The 25,016-nt window shown below is 38.8% G+C and overlaps 1 protein-coding gene across 9 annotated transcripts in view; it reads right to left on the bottom strand.

Annotated features, from left to right (window-relative positions):
* EPB41L2 (erythrocyte membrane protein band 4.1 like 2) overlaps positions 1-25,016 on the bottom strand; it is a 141,436-nt gene that overhangs the window by 85,415 nt on the left and 31,005 nt on the right. The window lies entirely within an intron of this gene.

The raw sequence follows: 25,016 nt of genomic DNA, 5'->3' as shown, positions 1-25,016 counted from the left end.
ACTCAAACAGATCTGATAACTAGTTTTAAAACGTTAAAAATCTTCAAATTGATTAATGAAGTGACTATAATACTCCATAAAGCTATTTTCTAAAAGTGTTCCAAGCTGTCATTTGAGACATTTATGAAGCCCTTCTGAAGTATTCAGTCTAATCTTTCAGGAATAAAGTGAGAGGTTTTTCTCTGAAAAGAATAACCAGGAATCATAAGTTCTATGTATGGCAAAGCAACAAAAAACCTCAAGGTTAGATGCCAGCTTTTAGGTATGTTCTAAATAAAGACAGAAATTACTATGGGCTAAAACAGAAAAGTTGTATTTCTCAAACTAGAACAAGTTTTCCAATATGTTACACATCCTACTCTTAAGTCAGTTGCCCTTGATTCATTGATCAAGTCTGTCAATAAGAGGGTGAAAAAACTTGTTATCTCATAAGGCCAGCAAGAGCCTGTGGAAGGGCATAATTTCTCAGCATTGTCTAAACACATAGGCTGTACTAATTTGACGATAAAACTACATTAAAGAATATGTCCTCTGATTTCAGTTGGTTGGCAGTAATGCTCTATCCTGCCTGCTCTATATGCCTGCACATAGACTTTTTCATGATTTTTCTCAAGAAACATCAATTTCTTTTTGTTCAACAATTTTTAAAATGGATTTATTTCAACAATAACGTAGTATTACATTTGGCATTGCTGTTGTGATACTCAGTTACCCACATGGTGGACCCACAGGGTCACTTAGAGTACAAAAAGCAGCAAGGTCTTTTCCCAACTCCTACTCCCTAATCTCTTGCATACATATCAGATAATTCCATTGGTCCTTCACAGCTCTGCCACAGCACTAGCAGTCTATCACCCTTTTTTGAACGGTAAGAAGATGTACTATAGGTTCTACCAGGCTTGGTAGAAGCTTGACAATGGGTTAGTTTATTAACATAGACATATCCAACCAAAGTTTGAGCTATCCCTCTTCTGAATTTAACTTTTGTGTCCAAATACCTATATTCACATCAATACTTCACAGGCAGCATTTAGGTCCCAAACTACATACAGCTGAAGACAGAACATGCTATATCCCAATTCACAGTGCTATTCTGGACACATGCAACAGTACATGAACTTGTTTTTAGATTGGTAAATAATAAAAAGCATCAGTACTTAACATACTATTTTGCTGATCTATCCATATCACAAAAAATAGTACTGCTGAAAAATGAATTTCTTACCCAACATTTATATTATAGTCAATAGGGTAACAGTAGGATGGCATCCATTCACTAATGGGGTTCTACAGGGCTCCATCCTCGGCCCAGTGCTCTTCAACATCTTCATTAACAACTTAGACACAGAACTCTAAGGAATACTAAGCAAGTTCCCTGGCAACAATAAATTGGGAGGAACTGTCAATTCCCTCAAGGGCACAGAGGCCCTGCAGAGAGACCTCAACAAATAAGAGATGGGCAATCACCAACCATATGAAGTTTAACAAGGGCAAGTGATAGATTCTGCACCTGGGATGAGGCAACCCTGGTTGTTTGTATAGACTGGGGAATGAGAAGCTGGAGAGCAGCACTGCAGAAAGGGACTTGGGGGTCCTGGTTGATGGCAAGTTGAATATGAGTCAGCAGTGCCCTGGCAGCCAGGAGGGCCAACCATGTCCTGGAGGGCACCAGGCAAAGCATCACCAGCCAGTCGAGGGAGGTGATTGTCTCTCTCTGCTCTGCACTGGGGTGACCTCACCTTGAGTACTGTGTGCAGTTTTGGGCACCACAATATAAGAAGACATTAAGCTATTGGAGAGCATATCCAAAGGATGGCATTTAAGATGGTGAAGGGTCTGGATGGGAAGCATTATTAGGAACAGTTGAGGCCATTTGGGCTGTTCAGCCTGGAGAAGAGGAGACTGAGGGGAGACCTCACTGCAGTCTACAACTTCCTCACAAGGGCAAGCAGAGGCGCAAGTACCAATCTCTTCACTCTGGTGATCAGTGACAGGACTTGAGGAAATGGCATGGAGCTGAGTCAGGGGACATTTATGTTAGATATCAGGAAAAGGTTTTTCACCCAGAGGGCAGTTGAGCACTGGAACAGGCTCCCAAGGGAAGTGGTCACAGCACCAAGACTGTATGAGTTCAAGAAGCATTTGGACAACACTCTCAGGCACACACTGTGACTTTTGGAATGTCCTGTGTAGGGCCGGGAGTTGGCCATGATGATCCTGATGGGTCCTTTCCAACTCCGCATATTCTACGATTCTATGACTTCCCTTTTTAAAATCACAAATTTCTAGAAAATATAAGTTCTCACAGCTGCTTTTCTCCAGTATCTCAAAGCAGGAAGTATGTATCTGTATACACCCAAACTACTTTAGAAACTAACAGTAGTTAAGAAGGAAGAACTGTAAAACTCAGATATAATCACTACATTTTGGGGCTGGTACCCCAAATTCCAGCATTTTTCATAATCCTTCCAAACTCCTTAGCTATATCAACAGCAGCTGCAGTCACATTTTTGACTGTAGAACAAACACATACCCTAAAAGCATCCAAAAATAGTGTAGACTTAGCCACTGGAAAGAAAGTCTGTCAAACTTCATTTCCTTTACCTTCACAAAGTTACAAAAATGTAATCAGCAAGGAGGCAATGAGACTAACTTCAGGCAGAAGTAAGAGTATTTTGACTGAAATACTGAGTCAGAGATGATCTTAGTGAACCAACAGATTTACTTCCAGTAAGAACAAGACGCATGACTACTATATAAATAACACACCCTCCCCTAGCTTTAACCTAGATATCACCAGTGCCAAAAAAGATATAGCAAGTTCTGATCCCTACATGATGTTACCAAATCTCCATATTTTTCTAACCCAAACTTTAGCAGAACAAGGCATTATCCTATTCGTATCTTATTTATGTTTAATAAACTGAGCAGCACAGCAGATTGTCCCTTAAATACAGGGATTTCTTGTCATGCTTGAAATCATGTGTACTCTTAGTGAGTGAAATGTGAAAGAAAAAATAATGACTAAACTATTACTGAACCAGATTCTCCATTCTGAAACTGTCTTAAGGAACAGGGTGGAGTTTTAAAGGAACTATTAGCTCTGATTTCCCACTTAGTGCTGCTCATGCAGATCTCACATCAATATCCAATGTATTTTGCTACTTCAGGATCATGAGCCCTCCAAGGAATTTTTTCATAAAAATCCTGAATAGCATAGAAGTAAAATGAACAACTTTGCTCACAAGCAAGTGCATATGGTAGTTCCACCTTGCAAAAGACTTCAAACAAGCTCCCTTTGTACTAGAGCTGTGTACCTGCACAATGAATTTAAGACTGAACACCAACAACCCTTTTTTTCAAACTTTTTATTTTCTTGACCTCTCACCACCCGATAAGATTTCTTGGTGGTTTCTGCAGATCAAATAGTTACAGCTAAGTGAATCAAGAATCTAGCCAGTTTAGTGCTCTGCACAGTGCAGGAGACCACACAGATTAATCCCTCTTTACTGGCAATGTGCAATACAATTTAAATATTTCCCAACACTAATGTCAAAATATATTTTTAAACTATCAAACCTATCAATAACATTAAACATTTTAGACAAAAAAAGTTAGGTGAGTATTCCCATCCGTACCGTACTCCCTTTATTTGTGACACCTCAGGACCTTAAGATACTGACTCCAAAACAGTACTCCCCAAGGCTGGCAGCCCCTCTGCTCCAGCACTTTGACAGAGTGCCACACAACCCCCACTTCTCAGGAACGTAAGAAAGGCAAGATGCTGGACAGAACAGATGAAAATAGCTCAAGAAATTTAAGGTGATTAATGGTAATTCTTAATGAACTCTAAATATGTTTGACTTACTGAATATTCACTATCACATTACTTCTCAATAAAAGCAACATTATTGTAAGAGTAAAGAAAGAATGTTGTAAACACACACACACATTATGCTCATTTTTTTGATATAATGCAAAAGGTACAACAGCTTTCAGAGTTCCCCTACCTCTGGATAAGAAAATCTGAACTATTTAGTAATGCTACAGTGGAAGGAAATTGTAAACAACTTAATTGAGAAAATCTGATATAAAAATGAATGGTTATAAGTTTCTGGACAAGCTACACGAAATACAAATGAAGTGGATTTTTTCTTCATACAACAAATGAATGAGATTTTGGGGCCACTTTCCCTAAAAGGTAACGGGACTAACAAACCAAAGCAACCTTTCAATGGCACTTGCAAAGGTCTTGAAATAGGTGGTTTATTTTCAATTCTTGATGGCCCAGGAGACTTATTCCAAAACCAAAACTAGGACTTTGTCAACTTACTTTGATGTCATAGTGCTCAGCATCTCCTTTATGCACCACTTTAATCTTTCAGAATAGGAACACAGAAACCCAATGTACTTTTTCTGCTGCTTTGAAGAGACAACTCTCTTTTTAGTCACTCAAAGAATGTGTTCTGCACTCTCTCATAATTTAATCACTGTCAGTCATAACAGCCTATTGTGAAAAATAATCCACTCATTTATTTTATCATCAGTGCACTCAAGCATGGTCAATTTACGAGCAACATAGTCACATGCATCAGCCACGAGAGATCCATTACAGAGCTGCTGGAAAGTTTGTGAACAAACAAGTTGCTTTCCTCTGATTATCCATAGGCTAAATCTAGAAGTCTCAGTCTTTTCATCCTATTTTCAAAGGAGAAACAAAGGAAAGCCTTCAAGCAACAGTTCTAGTGTTTACTTCAACACATGCTCACGCAGACAGTAGGCTAATTAAAAACTTCAAATTTTAATATTAAACTACAGTAATAATATCATCCAAATCAGGTGCTGATAGAAGAAAGTGTCATTTTAATATCATCATAGTAGCTCGCAGGACATCTGACATAAGCAGTACAGCTGTTTGTGCTGAGAGAACAAAAGCACAGCTGCCACTGGAAGTATAGGAGCTGTAGAAAGTACACTAAGGCTTGGGAGCTAGCAGGCTGTACAACTATCAGGAGTTGCCAAATAGCAGCCAGACCAATACACATGCATGCATTTTATCAAGCCCTGCTCACAGTGTCAGGTTAACGAAGTCATGCAAGTAATATAAGTAATAGCAATGAGCTCTAAGAGATCCAGACGTTCCTAACCCAAGAACTGTTGCTATGTTTTAGCAGTTACAAAGCAGACTGAGGAGTTACACGTGAGTACACACATTTTTTAGATGTTTGCACACGCATGTATGTATGCCATTCAGCAAGACCTGGACAGGCTAGAGAGTTGGGCAGAGAGAAACCTAATGAAGTTCAACAAAGACTGGAGTCCTACGCCTAGCAAGGAATAACCTCAATGCATCAGTATAAGTTAGGAATTGACCCGCAGCAGCTCCATGGAGAAGGATCTGGGGGTCCTGGTGGACAACAAGCTGTTCATGAGTCAGCAGTGCCCTTGTGGTCAAGAAGGCCAATGGTATCCTGGGCTGCGTTAGGAAGAGCATTGCCAGTAGGTCAAGGGAGGTGATTCTGCCCCTCTACTTAGCCCTACTGAGGTCATATCTGGAGTTCTCTGTCCAGTTCTGGGCTTCCCAGTTCAAAAAATACAAGTAACTACTTGTAGAGAGAGTCAAATTGAGGGCTACAAAGATGATTAAAGGACAGGAGCATCTCTCTCAGAGCCATGACTGTTCCATCTACAGACAACTGAGGGGATCTTATCAATGTGTACAAATATCTTAAGGACAGGTGTCAAGAGGATGGGGCCAGACTCTTTCAGCGGTGCCCAGCAACAGGACAAGGAACAATGGACAAACTCAAACATACAAAGTTCCATCTGAATATGAGGAAAAACTTCTTTACTGTGAGGGTGACAGAACTCTGGAACATGCTGTCCGAGAGGTTGTGGAGTCTCCTTTTCTGGAGATACCCAAAACATGCCTGATCATGATCCTGTACAACCTGCTGCAGGTGAATCTGCTTTGGTGGGGAGGTTGGACTGGGTGATCACCAGAGGTCCCTTCCAACCCCAGCCACTCTGTAATTCTGTATACTATAGTCTTATCTCTCTCATACAGCCAAAGATGCTTCCTATAAGCAACATCATAAAAATTTCCATTATAATGCAGATTGTCAGGAAATCATTCAGATTATAATAAATCCTAAAGCATTTTAAGAATTTTTAACTGATAACTGCCAAAACTGAATAAGTAAAATTTTTTCTTAACCAGAGCAACTCACTGAATCCTGTCTTTTTATGTGCCATATGCGGAACACTTGCACAATACCCAGCCTTAAAGTTCTGTCATCTCTCCCATTTTAAAAACAGGATATAATTAAAAACATAGTGGTTTAAAAAGCCCAGATTTCCAGTATTAGCATTTTTAGTCAGGATATGCAGATAAACCTAGGAATGGTCTACCACTAAGTTTAGAAAGAAACCCAACTAAAGCAGCATCACTTGGAGCAATCAGCCATTAAGTTCCTTGGCAAGCTACACTGAGGGAGATGCCTCACCTACCCAACCTTTTGGCAGCAGTATGATGCTACAGGGCAACCTATGTGGGAGACATGGCAGACATCACTGTACATCCTGCCAAAGCCTCACACATTTATCTGGAGAAAAAATCATAGAAGTACAACATATGCTGAGAAATTGGAGCACCAATTTGTATTGCGCTGTGCTCCATAATGTACCTGACCAAACCAGCATTGCAATTCTCACAGCATACAGAAATTAGCTATTTTTCTAACTTTGCCAGAAAATATTTCCAGAAAAACCATAGGTAAATTTTGATTATTGCAGTTAGACTTGCCTACCAGTTAGAGTGTAATTAATCCTCCACATGGACACTCAAGCACATAATACAATGCATTCCAGTTAATTAATAAAGTCAATGTATTAGGCAGCTTCTAAGGTATTCCTTGTCCTGAAGTGAATTTTGGCTGCTAAAAGAAAGCCTGCTTTGAATGCAACTGCTTTTACAATGAAAATTAATAAAGTGACTTCCATAAGAAACCCACAGTGTATCACAGCTGTCCAAAAAAGTATCTATATATAAATGTATACACATACAAACTAGTACGAAGAACATCATGCCTATTTCCCCATTTACAGAAACTTAGTTTAGCCTCTAGAAGCATTTGGTATCACAAAATATGACTTTCCAGTTAAAGGAAAATTACATACTTGGAGTTATTTCTTTATAAGCACAAAGATATTAATACAGCAAAACTCCTGCTTACTTTTCCACTACACTACATACCACTATAGCATTCAACTTTTAGGTGTCAAAACAGTAAAGCAACAGAGCGGCAACACAACTAGCCAAAAGAACTGATGGAACTTTAAATGAAGCCAATACTTTACAGGAAACCTTTTCAGGCTCCAAAGGTTAATACTGTTAAATATTCCAAAGTAGTCAGTGAGAAGCAATTTTTCATGCAGTGGTCAGTATTACAGTCTGACGAACACTCAGAAAGAGGCTGAGAACAAAAGTTGGAATTTGCTACTCAATTAGGTCAGACACACTAGCGCCTCAATAAGCAAACACTAGCAAATACACTCAGTCTTTGCCATGGTTAGAACCTCTAACTCAGCAACACTGATGTTTGGGACTCATGCACTGAAAATGTAATTCTGCCACCAGTACATTAATAGATGTACATTCTGAACAAGATAACACAAAAATCCACCCCATCAATCTCACTTGCTAAATTATGCTATCAGGCTTCTCTTAAAAAAAAGGTGGGGTTTGATAATTGGTTTTTTGTTAGCTTTTTAACTTTGTGTCCTTGCTACCTCCCCAACGTACAAGCTGTTTCCTATCAGAAGGCACTGATGGCAATGTCCCGCACTATATACACCTTATACAGATACTTAATATAAATTATTACCTATAAATTCCAAAAAACTGCCAGTTGTCGCTCTTACAGAAGTCTTCAGTTTCATAATTAAGTCTAAAATGTAGTGCTTGTTTTCAAAAACAGTTCTACGGACTTAAGCATGAGATAAATATATCTATAAAAATAAGACTTAAAAAAGCCTAACTAATTGACTCCATTTTACTCCTTGAGCAACAATGTGATCCCAGATGGTCTTGCAACTAAAGCAGCCTAGAAGTGGGTTCCCTTCCAAATTAATTATCAGTATCAGGATATCACAGGAGCAAACATGGTCACTTGAATCCCCATTCGCCATAGGGACATCACAGCATCATCCTGAGATGACAGTGAATCCATGTGGATCTACTGCACTCAGCATTCCCACTCAGGAACTACTGCTGATGCTTCAATCTAAGAGAGTGTGCAACTCCTGGATTCTCAGCCAAACAAACATTTTGGTGTGAAATCACAGAGCAACAAAGTTTAGTGTCACTTAACAGCAGTGCTACTTTAGGATGGTCCTAGACAACTATGAACAATTTATTTTGCTACTGACAGTTAAACCAGATCCTTGTCAATGTCTATTTAAAATTATGGGTATTTCTGAAAATTTCAAGATAATTAAAGGAATACCGGCTATAAAGAAAAAAAGAAATTACTAAATCTGTACTCAAGACAAATTCTAAATCGTTGTTTCAAAATACTAATAGACTGACATAATGCAACTGTTTGCATAAGACTCCACAAAACAATGAGCAAGTTATTCTATAGAAATAAATTTTCTAAAGAAAAAAAATGTTTTCTCCTGAGATACATAGCACCTTACTTTGCAGTGACTGACGTGTCAGTATCTCTAACCTTAGGCTGCCTTTAGAACATAAATATATAATCAATTCCAGTTTGAAGTACACTGTATGGCAGAAACTGAAAAATATCCTTCTATGACACTACATGCATTAAAAATTAAAGAAGATGTACTGGCTATCTCAGAACTCACTGTCAGAGCAACCCCAAAACCGTCATCCAAGTAATATGTCAGGTACAACAAATACTAACAATCAGTTCTCTTCAAATGTACTATAGAATTGTACTATAGAATAAGTAGAAAACAGTCTTGAAAGTGAACATTTTCTATCTCCAGAAATATTAGAAGGAAACCGATTTGACAAGTGAAATCTTCTGTAGTAAGAAGTTTTGTATTGCCATGACACAACCATCTTTATTCCAGTACTAGACCAATTACTCTGCATTGACTTTTTTGAGAAACAGAAGACTTTTATGGTAGTTAACTTATAAAGTATGTGTTGAAGGTTTTTTTCCTGAATACTGTTTTCTACACAGTGGATTTACTGGTCTGGCTAGTTCCTCCAATTCCAACAGCAAGCTAGAGCAGTATCATAGGTCAAGCACCACATTTCTCAAATTACCTTAGCTTTAAGTTTTGCACACATTATTGAAACACTAAGATTTCAAGGTTTCTTCAACCCTTTATCCTACTACTAGCATCCTGATAAGCTGAAAAATCAAAAGGAAACTTATTTTAAAGAAAATAAAAGCTATCAGAGGAGATTCATATAACTTACTATGAATGCATTTTCAAAACCGAATCAGACACTTTGAGTAACACATTAGCCATTTAACTAATTTGACAGTTTAGAGACAGAGCAGCACGAATTAAAGACTTCCCAGCAGTACTGACAAAATTAGTTCTTTCCCATCAAATTTATTTTTGCTGCAGCAACGGTACTAGCTCCAACTTCCATCCTTTCTTCCACAGCTTAGGAGTCCCAGTGACATCCCCAGCATCACTGCCACGATTGCAGTCCTACTGTCTGCATACTGTGCTCTTGACTTCTTTCCATCCAAATTCCTGACCTTTGACAGCTTCCCAGAAATCTGCTCACTTGCAACCAGAACAGAAACAGAGCTAAGGATACTGCAGGAATTAAGTTTTGCTCTAGCTTGCCTCTACCTTTTGCAACAGAGCTATTGAAACGACATCCTATTATCTTACCCTCCCTTCCCATAACAAATGCCAGTACAGGATGGGGCAGGATTCAGAGGCAGAGGAGAGGGCTGCAGACCACACTCAGTGTCAGCATCCTGAGCCATTCATGCAGCCTTTGTGACAGAGCAGACAAAACATCCGGAGAGTCTCACTGGTTTTAGACTGAGGTTTTGCTACCCTTATCAGCCCCCATGGTACAGATCAATTCAGTAATAAAAACTGTTAACATGGCAGTCTTTGTTCATATCTTTTCCTTCCAAAAACATTAAAACTATTACTTTGTCCCCAACATTAACTTTTGATTTAAAAAAGTCTCAGTTGTTTGGCAAATTTTTGTATAATCATTCCAATTAGCCCTCACAAGAGTTTAAACCAAGCACTTCGGTTAAACTCATTCTTCGGGGTGGGAGGGGATGGGGGGGGTAAGGGTAGGTAGAGAAAGAAGACAGGCTACTACTATTACCGAAACAAAACAAAAAGAAATTAGTTTGTTTCTAGCTACTGCTGTATTCACTGAATTATTTCACTTGAACCTCCTGAAGTGCCTCAGGAGACATTCTTCTGCATTAAGTTTGCAATTACACTACAAAGCTATAGTATAAATTTTTCCTCCCTTTACAGCTGTCCCCTCTGTTTACAGCTTCACTTAACTGAACTGTTGCCATCAGCTACATGCATTTTACACAGACTCTGGCTATACATATATTTTAAAAACTATTGTATGCCATCTGCATTTTAACTTCAACACTCTTCTTGATACCTGCAACATCTTCAACTTGCCAGTACTTCTCAGCCACAGGTCCATTCTTTAAGTGTTTAAAAACTGTTCTCCACTATTCTCCACAATCTGTCAGTCATTAAGAGCTTTGCATTTTAGCCAGAATTATGTCATAGGCATAAAGTACTTTCAATAATAATTTTGAAGAGTTATTTTTGTGTCTTATTAAAGCAAAAAGTATTGTTACTTTCATTCAGGAATACCAAACAGGTGCATGATTGAACTGGTAGGTAAGATAGCACCATTTTTAAAATCATTCTATCTATCCAGTTAAATCTTGCCCCATTTGATACCCTTAAAATAAAAGTTATTTACAATGCTTTTTCATTCAACTTTTCACTGCAGTGCACATCAAGTGTGTCCACTCCTAACCAAGTATGAACAGCAGTTTCATACCTGGAAGAAGGATGTTAGATACCATCTAGTAAGGCTACAATTGCTCATTACAATTTTGGTTTAATATGTGTCTCCCCAGCTGATATCTAAAATGAACTACTACACATATGTAGTTTAGGAGAACAGCTAATGGAAATAAACAAAGAACAATCTCTCTGTAGGATTTGTGAAGAAAGTTGAAGCAGCAGTCACTTAATGTGGTAAGGGAAAGCAGGAATACAGAAGTGTGTACGGTGGCAGAAGCTTCCTAAATGGAGAACTGTTGCCAAAGGAATTACAAGAAGTAATCAACCCTGTTTGTTTTTATGCTATAAAGACAATAGAGACTTAATCTGTGAAATCAACAATAACCTTTTTCTGCTAATTAATACCAACTCAATGAATGACCTATATGATACAATTACGGCAAACAGTAACAGTGATGTAATTGTTTTGTCTTGCCTGCAGCTACAATCTCTTGTCAACACCAAGTCCTCAGAAATGAGTTTCAGGATCCTGGACTCAGGATAGGCATCTAGAGGTAAAGACCAATCTTTACAAGCTGTTACTGCTTTGGGAATTCACTTTTTGAATCTCTGTACAGAGAAATCTAGTCTTGTAAAATAATTTCAGGAAATGCCATAGACACATTTGTGATGTTATGAACTCAATTTCAGATTTCATGCTAGATAAGAAAACCCTCCTTTATCTTCATGACAAAGTCTCATTCAACACCTTGGTTCTACAAAGATACGAAACACTTTGCATGTGGCAGATACAAACGAAACTGTGGAAGACTCTGCACTTATTTCAATAGTTCTTTTATTTGCAGCAGTTTGATTTGCCCTCAAAGAAAAACAAATAATTTATTGTACTAATCCAATTCCTTTGCATTACAGAAAGCAGCTTCCATATGCACAGTAACTGAAGTTTGCACTCTTTGTAGCTTCAGCTTTCCTTGCTGTAGACTTAAAAAGCTACTTTTGAGATCAAACCACAGAACAACAGATATGTCATAAAACTGAGCTAAGAGCACCAACAATTTGTCAGTCAGGCACTTCACACAACCTAATAGGTAGACAGGAGATTTACATGCCATAAAAATAGACCACAATATATAGCTTACATGAAGTTTAAAAGAATGTAAGTAGATAAGATGCTAACTTATCTCCTTAGTATTAGAGAAAACTGAGTGGTTTTAAAGAAAAAAAAATCTTTCCAAAAAAGATCACCATATTTTAAGAACAAAATACAATATGTATCTTAACTGCTCTACAAAAGCAGTTTACAGTCAAAAAATTATTCAAAATAGTACTAATACCTTTGTCCCCCATCCTCTAAAACATTGACTTTAATACTAGAGGGAATATTCTAGATTTTAAGATGTAAGCTTTACACTTTTTAAAGCAAGTTTTAAATACCTTAAAATGTGCTTGAAGGCCTAATTTGGGAAGACATGCAACTCTATGATTTGCCACTCTCCATATTCAAGCGACAGAATGATAAAATGTATTTGTAGAGGGAATAACATTTCAGAACTGTGCTCTATTCAAGTGATTTAGAAGAACAAGAAGTTGACATAAAACATTTGACTTGCATTAATGTAACACTTTAGCTACCTTATTAACCATGTTTATATTAACAATTTGGGTATCTGAAAAAAACAAAAAAACAAAAACACCAACAAACCAAGCACTAAAAGTACTAAACTCTTCTTAAAAAAAAAAAAAAAAAAAAATCAAAGAATAGCTGGGCATCCAGTCTTTTCCTCAGAATCTTGCCCATGCAAGGGCATCTACTCTCTTCATTTACCTCTCTTCACACTTCAATTTAACTTCATTTAAAATATCTAAGTTATTTGAGCAGCATGGTCATCACACTCATAGAAAGTCTTAACAGAAAACATAAATATGCTCAACTATTTTCCCCCCTGTTCTAGTGTAAATGGGGAAGCCACTGTCACCTCAAATGGCACAGTTAGTAATACAGGTTTGATTACTAAGGACTAAAATTCATGACACTTTGGCCCCAGCAGAACTTAGAGATTAGAGATTTAGCTATCAACTCTACACTTGATAAGCAAGAAAAGACAGAGTCCAAAATTTCTGGAATGCCTGTGTGGGCAACACTGTTTGTAATTCTGGGGGTTGGTGCACTCAAACAATGGTTTATAGGAGATCTTTCAGATACAATTAGATTGCAGACCATTGGTTCCATCACAACAAGCCTGAATTGTTCTCCAATTTAGACAATATTTACAGGATATTTAACTAGGATGCATGAACTAGAAGCATGACCATAATCTTGCCTTCTCCAGCTATTACCTTCTCTTTCCCCAGTACATTAGGGAAGGAAAAGGAATCAAAGAGACTAAATAGTACCCATCCCCATAGAGTTTTCTGTCCTGATGCAGAGACTGGGATTTATAATCAAAACTGTCTGGGACACAGACTGCTGCTAGTATTGCCTGCAATGCTGGCAGGCTGTTAAAGTTACAAAGAAAGAAGTATGTGCCAAAATACGTACTCTTGCTTGCCAAGCATATAATCCTGATGCATACTTCCTGATAGGAAAAGGATTTAATAAATATGAGACAATTTCCTTTTCCCTTTGCTTAGAAACGATCTTCTTTCCCACGTGCTTAAGGTCAGAGAAAAAGAAACAGCATAGCTTCCACACTGAAAAGACAGGCAGTTAATTCTCTGCCTGGAATACTCAGGTTCATTTGATCAAGATCAAGCATCAAGTATTTTCTTAGCAACTCTGATGACAATCACCAAGACAAGTTTTGGAATCTAACAGTCTGTCTCCTGTTACTCATGAAACACTTCAAAACATGTTGGAGGATTAGATTTGTTGGAGGATATGGCCCCAGTCATTGCTGGGCTCACTCTACAGTATGCTCTGCTAGGAGGTTCTCTCCTGGTTGGAAACAGAAAGGGAATGCCTGTGAAGGACTACAGGTTTTGCACTTGAGTCATGGCATGTCCTTGTTTAAAATGAGAGAAAGGAAGTTTGCTACAAAACTTTCCATGTAAGACATTTTAATTAGATAACAGGATACATATAGTTTAAGGGATAGCTTCTGATACTTAAAAAGGTTACAGGAAGAAGAGCAAAATACATGGGTCAGGGAATCGAGTACAGACAGTGCTACAGAGTCGAGCCACTCAAGCTTACTTCATTACTATAGCATGGCAACATTAAGTAATTAATTTAGTATATTACCACGAGTGATACCAGTAAAATACTGCACAAACCAAAGGCAGAGTTTCAAAAGAGTTAAGGAAAAACTAAGGGTAGCTAACAATACATCCAAAAGATCTTGCTGAAGAACCAACATGAAGGAAGTATTAATAGCTATATTAAAACCTTGTGCCAAAAATAATCTTAATGCATTTAAGGAAATTCTTACCTACATAATAAGGCTTTAAAAAAGAAATCAGTTGTCAATTACGCCTAACAGAGAAGAGTTTCCAAGTACTGAGAGATGCCCAGCAAATGACTTAAGTGTTACTAAGGTAACCATCATGACTGTATTTTCCCTGACTTGCAAAATCCTTCTTGCTAACATCTTTTCCTATTTGTAAAAAAGGAGGAAATAAGACCTTTTACTCATGACAAGCTGTCAGAAATTTCTGTTGTTAAATAAGATATATTCAGCTGAGTGAACATAAAAGCTTAGAGAGGACAACGCAAAATAGTTGACATGGCTTTTGGAGCAAAGGTTGTAAGCGAGGTGTCTGTCTTCTCCCAAGTAACAAGTGATAGGACAAGAGCAAAACAGCCTCAAGTTGCACTGGGGGAGGTTTAGATTGTATATAAGGAAAACTTTCTTCACTGAAGGGATGGCCAAGCACTGAAACAGGCCGCCCAGTGAAGTAGTTGAGTCACCATCTTTGGAGGTATTTAAAAGACTTGCAGATGTGGTGCTTGGGGACATAGTTTAGTGGTGGACATGGCAGTGTTAACCTAATAGTTGGATTCAATGATCTTAAAGGTCTTCTCCAACCTGAACAATTCTGTGACTCTATGAACAGAGTTTATACAGCAGCAAGATTTGCCTGACAGCAAAAGGCAGTCTACAAATACTCATTGTTACCAAAAGTATTAACCATTCTTAAAGTAAAAAACAGGCAAAAGGGTTAAAGATTTCCATCATCAGAAGTATTTCAACATGACTAGACACGGTTCTATGACCCTGTGCTGGACTGAAAAGATGCTGGACTGAGCCATCGCCACGGGTCCCTTCCAACCTCAATGATTCTATAACTCTGGGAACAAATTAAATGATTAACCATGTTCTCCAAGCCATGCAGGAAGAAAAAGGAAAGTCAACTTAAGACAAGAATGCCTTTGTGTTCTCCTATGACAAATGCCAAGTACTTCACAAAAATAAACCCAGAATTCCTACCTCAAACCAGCTATTAACCTAATCAAACCAAAACCAATACCAACCATCATCAGATGTGTTAGGAACAGGATGACAAATATTATTTGAACTCCAACAAGAATGCTGTTTGAAACATTACACCTGTTAGCCTCGTTTCCTACAGAAATAAGACCTATGCAATCATACTGTCCGTTTATCTGCTTGTTATCCTTCTCTAGTAAGTTTTAAGTTCAATGGTCAATTTTAACCAAATTTAGTAGCGGTCCAGAGGTCTCAGTACTACTCAGTTACTACAGGACAAGCAAAGCCAATTTGGAGGGAAATAAATCCCAAATAGTGAAGAGTGCTTAGTATAAACCCGTAAGTAACATGTTCTATTTGCATTACTAGCTTTACAGTAAGCACTTACCAGCCAGACAAAATACACACTTACCTAGTGATATTTGAACGGTTCTGCATCAAGTACACTTAGGGAATAATGTATCCTTGAAAAAATAAAAGTACTTGAGAAAATAAAGAAAAAAGGTAAAGACAAGACAAACATTTACTAGTGATAGGGAAAAAAAGTTGACATTTTGTTATAAAGCAGAGCAAGAAAAAGTCACAGAAGATGCCTCATGAGTTCTTCTGCTAGAACTTAGTTTACAATACTGAAAGATGGATGCTTTCAAGTAAATATGTAATCCTCCTCAAAATTCATTTCAAGAAGGTCAACAACGTATTTGTTACCACTACCTAAGAGAGGCTAGTATTTCAGTATTCACAGAATGATTTGGGTTGGAAGGAACAGGAACTTTAAAGATCATCTAGCTCCAAAGCCTTGCCATGGGCTAGGGACACCTTTCACTAGACCAGGGCACTCAGGGCATCCAACCTGGCTTTGAACACTTCCAGGGATGGAGCATCCACAAGGTCTTTGGGCAATAGGCACCTCTTCCAGTGCCTCATCACCATCACAGTAAAGGATTTCTTCCTAACATCTAATATAAACCTATCCTCTTTCAGTTCAAAGCCATCATTCCCATATTATTACTTGTAACTATTACTGTATAGTGGAGCATGAAGGGATGAAAAAGGAGAAAGAACATAAGTGGGACAGTATTTCAAATACATGAAACGCTGATTATTACCTAAAAATTCTACTTCTCGTGTCTTGCTTTTACCACACTACATTTATTAGAAAGTTTTTGAAATAAGTTAGCAGAAGAAAATCCAGCAATATAAACCAATTTCAGTTGATATTAGATAGATGGCATCTCTAAATCCAGTTTCTTCAGCTTGCAGGACTCATGAGTTTTGCACTCTGGGTTTGTTCCGTCTCCTCCCCATCCACAACCATTATACTCAGAATGCAAACTAATTTGTGCTTTTAACCCAAGGAATCTGCAACTCAAACATGTGGACAGTTAACTGACCAAAAAAGCACAGGGAGAACTGCAAAGCTGCACCTGCTGCAGGTATATGAACTAAAAACACAAAGAGGATGATACAGATTAAAAAAAAAAAGTGTCTCCTAAATTGCTAGTTTGACAATTTTGGTCAAATATCTACGCTAGTTTTGCAAGTATTCAAACTGAGTCAGCTCACATTGATTATCAATGTACCTCAACTGTTGCCGCTGACAAATCTAAGAACACAATACTTTAGGCAGTCATCCTGAAATTTTGGCAGCAGCAATTCTTCAGATTACAAATAACTCATTTCTGTAGTCCTGTCACAACAGCAGAGAACTTCTTGCAGTTTACTGGGCATAGTGATCTCTTAAGACTGGACGCAAAGAACATATCTACTATACATAGAAACAGAAGTGTCACATCCTACATCAAAACCTTCACTCACAGCTGGGTAGTCCATCTACTGCCAATATGAGCACTAATGAACAACTTCAAAGCTGCAATGATGGCTTAGACACATCTTCACAAATAAACAATATATAAAGCACTTCAGTGTCACCCAGGGAACTGACTATATGGAACCAACTTCCATATAATAATCTTTTGAAGAGCATACCAAGTTCAGTAGGCTATGTTAGAAGTCTCTACCACAAAATACATCAGAGAAGTTCATTTGCAGGCTTTGTAGAGCTTATGCTGCTTAATTAAGTTTCTTGACTTGGGAGAAAAAATATAAATCAAACTACAATATCCTTCAGACTCTATAGGGAAGGGAAAAAAGTGAAGGGTCTTTGGAGTCTTATTCCAAGAACTCAATGGATCTGATTTAGAACTCTGATAATTGCATCTCAACCTTTTCTGAAAGGTCAGGAGATACCTCATACTTAACAACACTCTAGTCTTCTAATGCTTATGTAAGCTACAGAAAACAGATAATACAGTCATAAAACCACCAAAAAGAAAATTATAAAACATTCAGAAATCTCTTAATGCGTCCATGTAAATGTAAATTTTTGGGGTAAAAAAAAAAAAAAAAATCATTATTTTCACTACATTAAATTCTCTCAAAAAGGTATTTTCCACCTGCCTATCAACCACTTTATTTCAGTGCCCTTCCTTGTGTGAACTGCTGGTAGTGATTTTAGAAAACCACTACAACTAACCATTTCGATGCAAGAATTTCTTAACTGAGAACTAGGAGTTTAAAAATATGGTATTACTGTAGGCAATGACAGTATCATAACCAAAAGATATTAGTTCTGCAAAATAAAGAACATGTAAGAAAACAGGAGTATTAAGTCAACAGCAACAACAATTGGTGAATATATTTTGAGAATATTTTAACTTTATAGACCAAGTTAAATGTTTAAGTCAAAATCTTCTGCATTAAGAGGAAATAAAACCATCCACAGGAAACAAAGCTGATTTTACTGATCATACATTGCTACGTATGCTGACTCAAATGTCTTGTGAGCACAAAACCACAATAATGCAGTGTCATTGCATTACATCAGACTGCAATTCTGATTACTTCTCACTTTCTGTACTTTATGCAATTCAGGAACTAGCTCCTAATCAGACCTTTGAATATCACCATTTGCACTATGATGCTCAAAAAACAGGCACAAAGCCCACTAGCTGTTAGGGAAAAAGACTAGCAGCATTTACCCCTCAGGTGAAATAAGTACAACTTATATTAACAGGGTACAAAAGATTGCAGAACAAAAAACATAGGTTACCTAGGGAAAAAAAGAGGCAACTTTAGATTCCTCCTTTTATCTTACTTCTCACCACAAAAGTTAAGCCCCCTTTACATAGTAATCAGAAATGGAAAGGTAGTGGAAATCAAAGTCCAGGATCTTGTACCTATGCACTCCACATGCATCAGTGACTTCTCCCTTGGTATCACTTCTCCACATGTAGCAGCAAGCTAAGAGTTTGATCTTTCTGTTCAGTTCTGCAAAACTTCTACACTAAAATTCACAAGTGTGTTTTGAAGAAGAGCAGTAAAACAACAAAGCACACAAATTATTCAAAAAAGCAACTACAATCAAATCAGTGGATTAAACTGGAAAACTGAATATAGTACACTCACTTGGCTGTAAAGCACTGAATTACTAGTAAAACTCTTGCATAGTATTTTAGCCCTTTGCAGAATTACCAGCCCTTCAGGGCACCAGCAAAGACAGTGTTGTCATGCGAATGACTGCATACTCTTCAAAAGTAAGTGTAGCCTATGGCAGTGCTTTTCAAGTACAAAGACAGGTCAGTAAATTAAAAGGTTTTTCATGCAAAGGAAGATATCCCTTAACAGCTAATGAGGCATCTCTCTCAGTCTAGGGGGTGAAAGGATCAATAGCTGTTTTCAATACAAAAGGTCAGAAGCACTGACTGAATATGGGAGCACATTCAGCTTAGTTTGATTCTACAGAAGAGTCCTTATGTTCCAATCATGTTGATGTAAGGTCTATATTAAGGTTATCTCATTGCAGCAATAGTTACATTGCCTATTTTTAAAGAAAGCATTCTGAGGTGACTGCTTTAATTTCAGCAAAAGGCCTCAATGTGATCACTTTCACATGAAGCAACAAGAAACCCTCCATATTAAGGTAGTGGAAGTTTGTACAGAACGCACCATCATCGTACACCAACTCATTGGCATTGATGTCAATGAAAGAAGGAGAACAAACAGTGCTTCAGGTGATTACCCAACTCCAGCAATATGAAGATCCTCTTTTTTCCTTCCTACCAACCCTCCATGGAAAGACTGTCCAAGACTGCAGACAAATTCAAAAGACTCAAGTAAGGTAGAGAGGAAATGTCCTGTGCCCCACCAGTACAAATCAGAGTCTCTGCTACTGGGAGCAAGAGCCCCCCTGCTCAAGAGAGAGAGCACACACTAGAGGGTAACCTGTGGTTTCACCTGCATGACCACAGATAAGATACAAGGAAGTGGGATGGAAAATCCAGTTCTGCCCTAGCAGCATGGGTACATGAGGTGAGAGGAAGAAAAAACACCACAGGAAATTCTTCAAGGACAAATGCCACTCCAGTTTCCAGTAAACAAGTCCTTAGACAGAATAGAAGTACTTATCACAGAATCATAGAATCAGCCGGGTTAGAAAAGACCTCTGAGATCACCAAGTCCAACTCCTGATCCACTACCACCGTGGTTACTAGACCATGGCACTAAGTGCCACATCCAGTCCCATCTTAAAAACCTCCAGGGACAGAGAATCCACCACTTCCCTGGGCAGCCCATTCCTGTGCCTAATTACCCTCTCTGTAAAGAATTTCTTCCTAATATCCAACCTAAACTTTCCCTGGCACAGCTTAAGACCATGGCATCTTATCTTACTAATAGTTGTCTGGGAGAAGAGACCAACGCCCACCTGGCTACAACCTCCTTTCAGGTAGCTGTAAAAAGTGATGAGATCTCCCCTGAGACTCCTCTTTTCTGGCTAAACAACCCCAGTTCCCTGATGTTACTTCTGATCCTCTTGAGGGGACCTCCAGTTCATATTTACAAGTGAGCAACAAATACTATGACCAGAACTAGAGGGGCTCTGCCTCCAGCAAGGTGGAAGAAAGGGACAACTGGATCTACTGGACTATGTGGATCCTATGGCCTGGCACATCAGATCCACAAGAATATAAGGCTTTAGTTGACACTGGCACACAGTGCACCCTGATGCCATCAAGGTATGTAGGGGCAGAACCCCATGGTATCTCTATTTCTGGGGTGACAGGGGGATCCCAACAGCTGACTGTACTGGAAGCTGAAGTGAGCCTGACTGGGAGCAAATGGCAGAAACACCCCACTATAACTGGCCCAGAAGCCCCGTGCATCCTTGGCATAGATTACCTCAAGAAAGGGTATTTCAGGGACCCAAAAGGGCATCGTTGGCTTTGGGGATAGCTACTGCAAAGAGAGAGAAAGGAAGTTAGACAGTTGAATACATTGCTTGGTCTCTCAGAGGACCCTTCTGCTGTGGGACTGCTGAGGGTTGAAGAACAACAGATACTGATTGCTACCACAACAGTGTACTGTCAGCAATACCGCACCAACTGGGATTCCATGATGCCATCCACGAGATGATTCGTGAACTGGACAGCCAGCAAGACTCACTCACCCTTTAGTAGTCCTATACAGCCAGTGTGTAAGTCCAATGGAAGTGGAAATTGACAGTGGACTATCGTGGCCTGAACGAAATCACACCAGCACCGAGTACTGCTGTGCTGGACATGCTGGAGATTCAGTAGTGGAGCCCAAAGCAGCCAAGAGGTGCCACCATTGATATTGCCAGTGCATTTTTCTCCATTCCTTTGTTAGCAGAGTACAGGCCACAGTTTGCTTTTACCTGAAGAGGCATCTAGTACATCTGGAACCGACTGCCCCCATGGGCAGAAACACAGTCCCACTGTTTGCCAGGGACTGATCCAGACTGCACAGGAAAAGGGTGGGAATCCAGAACACTTGCAGTACATTGATGACATCATCATATGGGGCAACACAGTGATGATTTTTGACAAAGGGGAGAAGATAATCCACATCCTTCTGAATGCTGGTTTTACCTAAAGCAAAGTTAAGGTCAAGGGACCTGCCCAGGAAATTCAGTTTTTAGGATCACAGTGGCCAAATGGACATTGTCAGATTCCAAGAGATGTGGTGAACAAAATAGCAGTCGTGTCCCCACCAACCAGCAAAAAAGAAACACAGGCTTTCCTAGGGGCTGTGGGTTTTTGGAAGATGAATATTCCAGATTAGTCAGATTGTAAACCCTCTCTATCAAGTGACCCAGAAGAACAATTTTAAGTGGGGTCCTGAACAAAAGCTTTTTCAAAAAAAGCTTTTGAACAAATTAACAGGAGATTATTCAGCCCTTGGGCCAGTCAGGACAGGACAAGATGCGAAAAATGTACTGTACACCACAGCCAGGGAGAATGGTCCTTCCCAGAGCCTCTGGCAAAAAGTACCTGGGGAGACCCGAGGATGATGTCTGGGGTTCTGGAGTCAGGGATATAAAGGCCTGCTACACTCCAACTGAGAGATCCTGGCAGCTTAGGAGGGTGTTTGAACTGCTTCAGAAGGGACTGGCACCAAAGTGCAGCTCCTCCTGGCACCCTGACTGCCACTGCTGAGCTGGATGTTCAAAGGGAAAGGCCTTTCTACATATCATGCCACTCATGCTCTGTGGAATAAGTGGGTCACACTGATCACACAGCAAGCTCAAATATCAAATCCCAATTGCCCAGGGATCTTGGGAGTCATCATGAATTGGCCTGAAGGTGAAAATTTCAGATTATCATCATTAGAGGAGAAGGGGACATGTGCTGAGGAGGCCCCACCATATAACCAGCTACCAGAAAATGAAAAGTGACACACTCTCTTCACTGATGATTCCTGCCATATTGTAGGGATATACTGAAAATGGAAAGCTGCCCTATGGAGTCCTATGCAGCAAGTCACAGAAGCTATTGAGGGATAGAGTGGATCAAGTCAGGTTGCAGAACTGAAAACCATCCAGCCAGCTTTAAGTATCACTGAACAAGAGAAATGGTCAGTGTTCTACCTCTACACTGACTCGTGGATGGTAGTCACTGCTCTGTGGGGGTGGCTAGACTAATGGAAGAAGACCAATGGCAGTGCAGAAGTAGCCCATCTGAGCAGCTGAACTGTGGCAAGACATCACTGCCCAGGTAGAGAAGTTGGCTGTAAAAGTATGTCATTGTGCTCATTTAAAAGAAAAAAAAAAAACAAAAACAACCAAACAGCAGGGCAAGTTGAGATTACTAAAGCTGTCCCCTTTTGACAGTGGAGGGCAAAACAAAAAAGAGAGAGGTTAAAGTGTTTGAGTCGCAACTTTACTGAGACAATTTGTTGCAATAAAACACAAACCAGGAAAGCAGTTTACCCACAACACCAACAAAGGCAAAGAATTCACCTCCAACATGAACATGTGAAGTAAAAAAGAAACAAGCACACTTTATATTTCATGTATCTCCTATAAGAAGTTTTTATCAACAGCATTTTCATGTCGATCAGCCTTCCTTTAAAGTTCTTAAATAAAAGCATTAGTTAATAATCTCTCCTAGCAATGACCCACAAAACAGACAATACAAAAGATATACAATACCTCAATCAACTTTCCTTATGTTCTTTTTCACTCCAAGCTGCAGGAAGCTTGTTTGCCCTACACCTAACTAACAATTTTTTTATTTCACATTTTCTCAAGTCTCCAACAACATCCTGACCCTTACTGTTCTTGGGGAATGCTTTAAATCTTGAGGTGTCTCCTAGAAACCTATAGCCAGGAACAGCACTACTCATAACTTAACTCTATTGTGCCAACAGATCTATGGCCTTTGTTTTGTTTGGGCTTGGTTTGCTGTTTTGTTTTTTTTTAAGCAATAAATAAAGTTACATTGAATAGGATATCTGATAATATGACCTTTATTTCCTTTGAGTTGCTACCCTCATGATCAGTTTACCAAGACACACATACAGACATACTGCCCCAGTTATCTGACAAAGCTTCAGTCAGGGAGGTAAAAAAAAAAAACAAAACACCAAACACCTAAACGAATCAGCCAGAGAAAAACCACACTCTTCCAAACTAAATGCTATGGGGGGAGGGTGAAGGGAACATCAATTTGGTATATATATGGTTTCTTAAAACTAGATTATTTGACTACATCACCCTGGCACTCTAAGTCAGAACACTATCATTTACTACTGTGTTCTGTAGCAAGATTTCATTTTTGCTTAGAAAAGGTTTAAGTATAAATCTCTCTGGAAGTAGAGCTCATTTTACAGAGCGTTTTTATGAAAAAGGCACCTTTTCTCCAAGAATTTTCTGACCTACAACATAGGGTTGAAATATTCCCAACTTCACTTATATATAGCTTAATTTCTGCTGCAGTACAAGAACAATGTGCTGGTAACAGTGTAAACTCCCCCCCCCCAAAATACCCCATCTATTTGGTCTCTACAGTAAGTTATTACCCTGCAGTTATGCCATGAAACTTAAATAGCATTGTTACTTTCTGAAATGTCACTGGAGCTAAATTCAACAGTGACAAAAAAAGTAATGTTTTAATATGCTGCATATTTCATCTTATCTTTTAATTCAATTCAGTAGAAAAAAACCCAGAACAGTGATTTCAGGCTTCAGAAACATGTCTTACCCTTCGGAATGAAAATATCTCAACATACTCGCAAAAAGTTACAACAGTCTCATATTATAAACAAGTATCATACTCAAGGGCTGGGGAGCGGTGGGGAAGGAAAAAATAAATCTGTCAGTGCACAGATTTCATTAATTGCTTTCTCTACAATATCCTTGAGCACACACAGAGTCAAGAAAACACTGCAAAAGTGAGGCCAAATACCCAACAGCTTAAGTTAATTAATGAGATAATTACAGGTCCAAAACACGTTTAATACCAAAATCACTTACAATTGGGACTTATAGAGAAGGAGTAGTAACATTGGTATGTAGCAATCCCAGCCTCAAACCAAGCAGCTGCCTGCAACCATTACATAAGATAACCTCTTGTCAAAGATTACTTCAATACATAAGTGTTGGCTACAGAAGGGACAAGGCATCCTTAAGACCAAACACAGACTGAAGTATGAATTTAATGCTACAGTATTCTTTGTTTCTAGTTCTGGGCTCCCCACCCTGCCCTCCCACCACCTATTTTCCTCCAGACACCGGGTTTATTTCACATTTGTGGTCCCATAACGCAATACCCTACCAGACAAAGTACACAAAAAAGCCATACAAGAAAAAGGAGCCAGTCCTCTAAGAGAAGATCAATGATACACAGGCCACATTTCTTTAATTGTTTGATGATGAAACAGCAGCATTTACAGTATGATTTAAGTACAGCTTTTAAGTACTCCAAAACTTCAAAAGAAGTAAACCAAACAGGATAAAACAGCTTCTCTCAGCTGAGGAAACAGCAAATAAATCATGTACAAACAGTGTCTACAAAGTACAAATCACTGTATTTGGAAATTCAACAAGAACTTTCAGATTCAAAGCTGAAACGTTCAAAGAAGTTTGCAGGACACACTTAGTATATTCTGAATTATTTTATTGAGGAATCCTTTCTTTTGTGAGCAACGTGAAGCAATACCATTGTTTCAACAAATATGAAACCCAAGCACGTATTTTTATCATAAGAT

Source organism: Neopelma chrysocephalum, unplaced genomic scaffold, assembly GCF_003984885.1.
Source record: "Neopelma chrysocephalum unplaced genomic scaffold, ASM398488v2 Primary Assembly neopelma1_23, whole genome shotgun sequence".
NCBI lineage: Eukaryota > Metazoa > Chordata > Aves > Passeriformes > Pipridae > Neopelma > Neopelma chrysocephalum.
The sequence above is the reverse complement of the archived record's forward strand: the minus strand, read 5'-3'. Positions and strand labels throughout refer to the sequence as shown.